Consider the following 1,580-nt stretch of genomic DNA (forward strand, 5'->3'; position numbering starts at 1 on the left):
CGAGATGAAATTCGTTCTTTCGCAAAAGTCCGGGTTTGGGAAAAGTTAGCGGGTTAGTGGGGAAATATTGTGGGTAGTGGCATCGGCATCGGCATCGGTGGTAGCCGGAGGTCGGGGGCCAGGCTCGGGCCGAGGCGGTAGAGGCTCCTCCACTCCAGGCCGGGCCGGGCCGGGCCCGGGGACGAGGGGGAGCGACTGCCGCCGCCGGGGCCGGGGCCGAAGGGGAGCGGTTGCCGCGGCCACGGGCAGAGCTCGAAGGGCCCGGGCCGCCGGCGGGGAGGGCGTTATATCGGGGCAGGAGGCTGCAGCAGGAAGCAGGTGGGGGGGGGGGGGGGAGCCACGCAGCCCCGGGGGGGGGGGGGGGGCAGCGCCCCGGGCACGGCGCGGACCCAGCGGCCCTGACCCCGCGCCGATTGCCTCGGCGCCCCGCCCGCCGGCCGGCCAGCTCCCTCCCGGGAGGCCCCCGAGCTCGCTCCCGAGCCCCTCGGCTGCTCCGCCCGGCCAGCCTGCCTAGGGACAAGAACTTGGGGAAAGTTTCTCAACTTGGGATGGGCCGGGAGCCCGAGGCAGGCTAGCGGGCCCCTGCCGCGCCCCTCCCGGCGCGCCTCGTCCCTTCGAATCCCTCGCCCAGCCCCAGGTCCCAGACCGTCCCATCCCGTCCCGTCCCGTCCCGTCCCGGACTCGGGTGGCGGCGCCGCCCTCCCCGAGTCACCCCGGCCCGTTACCTGCGGCCCCAGTTCCCGCCGGCCGGCCGGCCGGACTCCGCGCTCGCTCCTCGCTCGCTCGCTCCGGGCCGCCCCGCCCTCCCTCCGGCCGCCCCTCTGCCAGGCGCCGGGCCGTGCCAGGCCAGCGGCTTGCTGCCAGCTCCGCCCGCCCCCCCCCCCCCCCGTGCGGGCAGAGCCCGGGCCCCGAGCCGCTGACCCCCCGGTGAACCTGGCGCCGCGGGCGGCCGGGGAGAGGATGAGCCGCGCTCCCCCAGAGCCCCGAGGCAGCGCCGCGGATCGAGCCTATCCCGGCCCGGGCTCCCGGCTCCCGGTCCCGGCCCCGACCCCCAGCCTGCCGTCCCATCTCTGTGCCTGGCCCTGGGACCCACCTGGGGGGCATGTCGGAAGCCCCGAGCCCGGCTGCCGGCGGATCCAGGTGGAGAGGTGGCCTCGCTCCGCTCCGCCCGCCGGTCCCCTGGCCGGTCCGTCCTCCCGCCCGTCCGTCCTCCCCGCGTCCCGGCCGCGTCTCAGCCCCGCCGCCCGCTCCGCACACTCTTATCTGGAGTGGCCCGGGCCGGGCCGGGCTCCTGGGGGATGGCGCCACCTGGCGGCTTCCAGCGAGCACTGCAGCCTCCGAGCTGGGAGGCCTCGCGCACCTGGGCCCTGGGGCGCGCAGGTGCGCCCCCTCGTTTCCCCACGCCTCTTGCAGCTGTGTCTCTGAAGGGCTCCACCCCCACCGACCCCGCCTCGCGGGACAGATGCCGCCCCAGGCCCCGCGTAGCGTGAGGAGTCAGAGGTGGGGGAAAGGTTGGGATGCGCCCTGTCCCTGCCCTCACACACACACACACACACACACACATTGATACACCCTAGCCT

General features: G+C 75.9%; 1 protein-coding gene across 1 annotated transcript in view; it reads right to left on the reverse strand.

Annotated features, from left to right (window-relative positions):
- The window catches only part of HIC1 (HIC ZBTB transcriptional repressor 1), a 5,170-nt gene extending 3,906 nt beyond the window's left edge, over positions 1-1,264 (reverse strand). The window contains exon 1 of the mRNA XM_069089648.1: positions 1,094-1,264. The gene's annotated coding sequence lies outside the window, so the exon portion shown is untranslated. The remainder of the gene's footprint in view (positions 1-1,093) is intronic.
- Between the last annotated feature and the right edge of the window lie 316 nt (positions 1,265-1,580).

Source organism: Petaurus breviceps, unplaced genomic scaffold (genome assembly GCF_028583685.1).
Source record: "Petaurus breviceps papuanus isolate PSGF00001 unplaced genomic scaffold, PetGlider_PUasm1.0 186, whole genome shotgun sequence".
NCBI classification, from domain to species: Eukaryota; Metazoa; Chordata; class Mammalia; order Diprotodontia; family Petauridae; genus Petaurus; species Petaurus breviceps.